Source organism: Oncorhynchus kisutch, linkage group LG5, assembly GCF_002021735.2.
Source record: "Oncorhynchus kisutch isolate 150728-3 linkage group LG5, Okis_V2, whole genome shotgun sequence".
Lineage (NCBI taxonomy): Eukaryota > Metazoa > Chordata > Actinopteri > Salmoniformes > Salmonidae > Oncorhynchus > Oncorhynchus kisutch.
The window spans coordinates 4,471,800-4,478,870 of NC_034178.2; positions in this window are offsets into that span (position 1 = coordinate 4,471,800).

Here is a 7,071-nt window from a genome sequence, read left to right on the forward strand (position 1 = left end):
CGCTTCTTCTCCTCTTGCACATTTCCTTTTTCTGTTTTCTGTTTCTCCAGACTGACAGTACTGTGGTGTATGTGTTCTGTGATGGTACTGAAGATAATAGGTACTGTAAGGTATTGGGGCGAGGAATCTACAAGATGACGCTGCAGTGGACAGCTGCCGACTTACCAATTCTGCAATTATTTTTATTTTTTTACTTGGACTTTTATTGTACAGTCATGGCCAAAAGTTTGAGAATGACACAAATATTAATTTCCACACAGTTTGCTGCTTCAGTGTCTTTAGATATTCTTGTCAGATGTTACTATGGAAAACTGAAGTATAATTACAAGAATTTCATAAGTGTCAAAGGCTTTTTATTGACAATTACATGAAGTTGATGCAAAGAGTCAATATTTGCAGAGTTGGCCTTTCTTTTTCAAGACCTCTGCAATCCGCCCTGGCATACTGTCAATTAACTTCTGGGCCACATCCTGACTGATGGAAGCCCATTCTTGCATAATCAATGCTTGGAGTTTGTCAGAATGTGTGGGTTTGTGTTTGTCCACCCGCCTCTTGAGGATTGACCACAAGTTCTCAATGGGATTAAGGTCTGGGGAGTTTCCTTGCCATGGACCCAAAATATCGATGTTTTGTTCCCTGAGCCACTTAGTTATCACTTTTGCCTTATGGCAAGGTGCTCCATCATGCTGGAAAAGGCCATGTTCGTCACCAAGCTGTTCCTGGGTGGTTGGGAGAAGTTGCTCTCGGAGGATGTGTTGGTACCATTCTTTATTCATGGCTGTGTTCTTAGGCAAATTGTGTGTGAGCCCACTCCCTAGGCTGAGAAGCAACCCACACATGAATGGTCTCAGGATGCTTTACTGTTGTCATGACACAGGACTGATGGTAGCGCTCACCTTGTCTTCTCCGGACATGCTTTATTCTGTATGCCCCAAACAATCGGAAAGGGGATTCATCAGAGAAAATGACTTTACCCCAGTCCTCAGCAGTCCAATCCCTGTACCTTTTGCAGAATATCAGTCTGTCCCTGATGTTTTTCCTGGAGAGACGTGGCTTCTTTGCTGCCTTTCTTGACACCAGGCCATCCTCTAAAAGTCTTCGCCTCACTGTGCGTGCAGATGCACTCACACCTGCCTACTGCCATTCCTGAGCAAGCTCTGTCCTGGTGGTGTCCCGATCCCGCAACTGAATCCACTTTAGGAGACGGTCCTGGCGCTTGCTGAACTTTCTTAGGCACCCTGAAGCCTTCTTCACAACAATTGAACTGCTCTCCTTGAAGTTCTTGATGATCCGATAAATGGTTGATTTAGGTGCAATCTTACTGGCAGCAATATCCTTGCCTGTGAAGCCCTTTTTGTACAAAGCAATGATGACGGCACATGTTTCCTTGTAGGTAACCATGGTTGACCAAGGAAGAACAATGATTCCAAGCACCACCCTCCTTTTGAAGCTTCCAGTCTGTTATTCGAACTCAATCAGCATGACAGAGTGATCTCCAGCCTTGTCCTCGTTAACACTCGCACCTGTGTTAACGAGAGAATCACTGACATGATGTCAGCTGGTCCTTTTGTGGCAGGGCTGAAATGCAGTGGAAATGTTTTGGGCGATTCAGTTCATTTGCATGGCAAAGAGGGACTTTGCAATTAATTGCAATTCATCTGATCACTCTTCATAATATTCTGGAGTATATGCAAATTGCCATCATACAAACTGAGGCAGCAGACTTTGTGAAAATTTATATTTGTGTCATTCTCAAAACATTTGGCCACGACTGTCCATAATATTTCCGCCATAATTTCCCATGACAGCTTCTGGACATCAGACCAGCGATCACTAACCTCGATGTGGATGAAGATTTCTACTTCAACAAGGCAGAAGCTGTGGATGTAGTGCTGATTCCAGACCAGGCCCTAATCCCCGGCACAAGAGAGGCAGACGAGCGTGCTCCCTGACGAGACTACGTCGGCAAGTTCAATTTTATTTGATTAATTTATTTTAACTTTATTTAACTAGGCAAAGTCAGTTAAGAACAAATTCTTATTTTCAATGACGGCCTAGGAACAGTGGACAGAACGACAGATTTTTACCTTGTCAGCTCGGGGATTCAATCTAGCAACCTTTCAGTTACTGGCCCAACGCTCTAACCACTAGGCTTCCTGCTGAGTTAATAAACAGCCTCTACACCCCGTTCTATTGGTAAACGTACAATCACTGGAGAACAAACTGGACGAGCTCCAATTGAGACTATCAATGGGACCTGAGACCTGTAATATCCTGTTTCTCTGAGTCGTGGCTGAACAAGGACATGGATAATATACATCTAGTTGGTTTTTCTATGCATCGTCAAGGCCGAACGGCAGCTTCGGGTAAGGTTAAGGAAGGAGGTGTGTGACTCTTTGTTAAAAATGTGTTAAACAAATCAAAATAGATTTCATATTAGAGATTCTTCAAAGTAGCCACCTTTTGCCTTGATGACAGCATTGCACACTCTTGGCATTCTCCCATGAGCATATATAGTTGTTTAAAACACTTTTTTTGATTACTACATGATTCCATGTGTGTTATTTCATAGTTTTGAAGTCTTCATTATTATTCTACAATGTAGAAAATAGTACAAATAAAGTCCTGAATGAATACTGTAGCTGTCTCCAAACTTTTGACTGGTACTGTATATTTTTCAGGGCTGTCTATTTACCACCACAAACCAATGCTGGCAATAAGACCACATTCGACGAGCTGTATAGGGCCATAAGCAAACAAGAAAATGCACATCTAGAGGCGGTGCTCCTAGTGGCTGTTCATTTTAATGCAGGGAAACTAAAATCCGTCTTACCTCATTTTTACCAGCATGTCACCTGTGCAACTAGAGGTGAAGAAACTATAGAACAGCTTTTACAACACACACAAAAACGCAAACAAAGCTTTACCTCATCCTCCATTTAGTAAATCTGACCATAACTCTATCCTCCTGATTCCAGCTTACAAGCAAAACAGGAAGTACCAGTGATGCGCTCAATACGGAAGTGGACTGATGAAGCGGATGCTAAGCGACATAACTGTTTCACTAGCACAGACTGGAATATTTTCCGAGCTTCATTAATAAGTGTGTCGACGACGTCATATTTAAAAACAACTTTTTTTTATTTAACTAGGCAAGTTAAGAACAAATTCTTATTTACAATGACGGCCTACACGGCCAAATCCAGACGACACTGGGCTATTTGTGCACCACCCTATGGGACTCCCAATCACGGCCGGTTGTGATTTAGCCTTGATTTGAACCAGGGTGTCTGTAGTGACACCTCTAGCAGTGAGATGCAGTGCCTTAGATCGCTGCAACCACTTGGGAGCCCAACAAGAAGTATCCCAACCAGGAGTAATGGATTACATACGCACTGAGCTAAAGCCTAGAGCTGCCGCTTTCAAGGAGGGGGACACTAATTTAGATGATTATAAGAAATCCCGCTCTGACCTCCTGCAAGCCATCAAACAGTCAACATGTTAATACAGGACTACTACGCTGGCTCTGAAGCTCATCAAATGTAGAAGGGCTTGCAAACTGTCACGGATTACAAAGAGAAACCAAGCCACTGCTCAATGACGCGAGACTACCAGACAATTAAATTCCTTCTATGCTTGCTTCGAGGCAAGCAACACTGAACCATGCATGAGAGTACCAGCTGTTCCGGATGACTGTATAATCTCACTTTCATAACATTCACAAGGCTGTGGGTGCAGACGGAATACGAGGATGCATACTCAGAGCATGCGCCGACCAGCTGGCAAGTGTCTTCACTGACATTTTCATCCTCCTCCCTGACCCAGTCTGTAATCCCTACATGTTTCAAGCAGACCACCCTAGTCCCTGGGTAATCTGTCTAAATGAGTATCATCTGTAGCCATGAAATGCTTGGAAAGGCTGGTCGTGGCTCACATCAACACCATCATCCCAGGTACACTGGCCCCACTCCAATTCGCATACCGCCCCAACAGATCCACATATGACACAATCTATATTACACTCCACACTGCCCTCTCGCACATGGACAAGAGGAACACCTACAAGAGAGTGCTGTTCATTGACTACAGCTCAGCGTTCAACAACATAGTGACCTCCAAGCTCATCACTAAGCTCAGGACCTTGGGACTGAACACCTCCCTCTACAACTGGATCCTGGACTTCCTGACGGGCCGTCCCAGGTGGTGAGGGTAGGCAACAACACATCCACCACGCTAACCCTCAACACGTGGGCCTCTCAGGGGTGCGTGCTAAATCCCTCCTGTACTCCCTGTTCACCCACGACTGCGTGGCCACGCACGACTCCAACACCATAATTAAAGCTGTTGACGACACAATAGTGGTTGGCCTGATCACAGACGACAATGAGACAGCATGTAGGAAGGAGGTCAGTGACCTGGTAGTGCGGTGCCAGGACAACGACCTCTCCTTCAATGTCAGAAAGACAAAGGAGTTGATCGTGGACAACAGAAACGGAGGGCCGAGCACACCTCCATCCATATCGACGGGCCTGTAGTGGAGCAGGTCGAGAGCTTCAAGTTCGTCAGTGTCCCAATCACTAAGGAATTATCATGGTCCACATATACTAACACGACAACACCTCTTCCCCCTCAGGAGCTCAGGAGGCTGAAAAGATTTGGCATAGGCCCTCAGATCCTCAAAAGGTTCTACAGCTGCACCATTGAGGGCATCTTGACTGGCTGCATCACTGCTTAGTATGGCAACTGCAATTGGCATCAGACTGCAAGGCTCTACAGAGGCAAGTTATAGACTGTTCAGTCTGCTCCGGCACAGCAAGCGGTACCCGATGCACCAAGTCTGGAACCAACAGGACCCTGAACACCTTCTTACCCCCCAAGCAATAAGACACTAACAGGTTAGTTAAATAGTAACCTAATAGCTACTCTTAATATCTGCATGGACTCTTTTTGCAACTCTCTCTTGACTCATCAAGATACACTGCTGCTTACTGTCTCTGCATATAGTTACTTTATCTCTGCATATATGTACATATGCACCTCAATTACATCGTACCCCTGCACATGGACTCTGTACTGGCACCTAGTGTATTTAGCCAAGTTATTTTTACTCATTGTGTAATTATTCCTTGTGTTATTATTATTTCTACATGTTTCTCTCTGCATTGCAGGAAGGGCTGTTAGTCTACACCTGATGTTTACGAAGCATGTGACAAATAACATTTGATTTGATATGACTGGCTCTATTAATTTGGCCTTTGAAGATGAACAGTGGAGTGTCTGTAGATGTGGAATGAAAAGCGAGACAAGAGAAACAAAACAATAGAGGGAAACCTGAAAGAGATTAATATGTACAGGAGAGAGGAAGAGAGACAGATTAGGTGTGGAGACAGAGAGAGAGAGAGAGAGAGAGAGAGAGAGAGAGAGAGAGAGAGAGAGAGAGAGAGAGAGAGAGAGAGAGAGAGAAAGAGAGTGGGAGCAAGAGAGAGAGTGAGAGAGAAAGAGAGAGAGAGAGAGAGAGAGAGAGAGAGAGAGAGAGAGAGAGAGAGAGAGAGAGAGAGAGAGAAAGAGAGAGAGAGGAGACTAGAGAGAGAAGAGAGAGAGAGAGAGAGAGAGGAGAGAGAGAGAGAGAGAGAGGAGAGAGAGGAGAGAGGAGAGGAGAGAGGAGAGCAAAAAGAGAGGACCAAGAGAGAAGAAGAGAGAGATAGAAAAGCGAGAAGAGAAGAGACACGAGAGAGAAAGCAGAGAGAGAGAGAGATAGAGAGAGAGAGAAAGAAGAGAGAGAGACGAAGAGTGAGAGAGAGATAGAGAGAGATGATGAGAGCGAGAAAGAAGAGAGAGAGAGACAGAGAGAGAAAGGAGAGAGAAGAGAGCAGAGAAGAAAGGAGAGAGACAAAAGAGAGGGGCAAAGAGAGAGAGAAGAGAAAGGAGAGAGACGAGAGAGAGAGAAAGAGAGAGAGAGAGAATAGAAGAGAAGAGGAGAGAAGAGAAGAGAGAAGAGAGAGAAAGGAGAGAGCAGCAGAGAGAGAAAGAAGAGAGAGAGAGAGAGAGAGAGGAGAGAGAGAGAAAGAAGAGAAGGAGAGAAGAGAGAGAGAGAAGAGAGAAGAGAGAGAGAGAAGAGAAAGAGAGAGAGATAGAGAGAGAGTCGGAAGGTGGGGCCAGGGCCCGGGGAGGGGAGGTTGGTGGGAGGAGTGAAGGGGAAGGGACGAGAATGAGACCACATTTCTTTGGCAATCTCCCTGTTTTCTGCTGCAGGTGCTAGGCCATTCACTAAAGCAGGCCAGACGAAATGTCATTAGTTCCTAAGCCCAGGTGAATTTGCCACTGTTCCACATGATTAACCAGATAATTGTGTGTGATAGCGAGCATGGTCGATGGAATAAAATGTTCGAGCCCAGATTCCTAAACAAACAGTCAGCAGCGAGCTAGCGAGGGAGCGGTGGCGAGCAGGGGGGAGACGGGAGTCAGAAGGAGCGTGTCACTTGTGATGCTGGCTGCGTTCAGGTGCCAAGGTTGACAGAGAGGAGAAGATACTTCCAGAGTTTTCTAGAATTACTGGGCAGCATGCAGGGTCAGATAGGGAGAGAAAAGGACTAAGAGAACCCAGAAAATCAAAGAAAATGTTTTTGCATTGTTGAGTGCATTTTGTTCTGTACATTCTTGGCAGTGGGATATTTTTGTGACACTTGGATTGATATATTTAGCCTTTATTCAAACCAGGCTGTCCCACTCAGATGTCCAAACCAGGCTGTCCCACTGAGATGTCCAAACCAGGCTGTCCCACTCAGATGTCCAAACCAGGCTGTCCCACTGAGATGTCCAAACCAGGCTGTCCCACTCAGATGTCCAAACCAGGCTGTCCCACTGAGATGTCCAAACCAGGCTGTCCCACTGAGATGTTCAAACCAGGCTGTCCCACTGAGATGGTCCCAACCAGGCTGTCCCACTGAGGATGTTCAAACCAGCTGCCCCACTGAGATGTCCAAACCAGCTGTCCCACGAGATGTTCAAACCAGGCTACCCCACTGAGATGTCCAAACCAGGCTGTCCCACTGAGATGTTCAAACCAGGCTG